Raw genomic sequence first — 553 nt, 5'->3', positions numbered from 1 at the left:
TTGAGGGTCAGAGAAAAAGAGGGAGACCCCCAGCGAGATGGACTCAAGCATGGCAACAATAGTGACGTTGGCCCAGGATCAGGCAGTGTTTCGTTCGGCTGTGCATAAGGTCTCTATGAGTCGGTATCTACCAACAACAACAATACTGTATTATCTTACAACAAAAAGTTTATTGCGCTTGTATAAAAAAATGTAGCAATGCCCATTCGCGTCAGTCAAAGAAGCCTGCGCGCTGTTAACCACCTCTCAGACTTCCTTCTAAGAACTGCATTCTGACACACCCGAGCCTTCATGCTCCTTGCCCAGTGTTTATCAGCTCCTCCGTGGACGTCAGGAGCCCTTCGGAGGTGAAAGCTTAGAGAAAGGTCCCTAGGTCTCCAAACCTCGCGTCCCCGCCCCTCTGGTGAGGGCGTTCCGGCTCTGCGCACCGCGCCGGCGTAATGTGTTCAGGCCCCGCCCCCGGCCAGCAGCACGCCCGTCCTGCCCACAGGCCCCACCTCCGAGCCTTGAACACGTGTATTACCCAGGCCCCGCCTCCGACCGCCAACGCGCG

Source organism: Chrysochloris asiatica, unplaced genomic scaffold (assembly GCF_000296735.1).
Source record: "Chrysochloris asiatica unplaced genomic scaffold, ChrAsi1.0 scaffold00378, whole genome shotgun sequence".
NCBI classification, from domain to species: Eukaryota; Metazoa; Chordata; class Mammalia; order Afrosoricida; family Chrysochloridae; genus Chrysochloris; species Chrysochloris asiatica.
Note: the sequence above shows the minus strand (reverse complement) of the source record.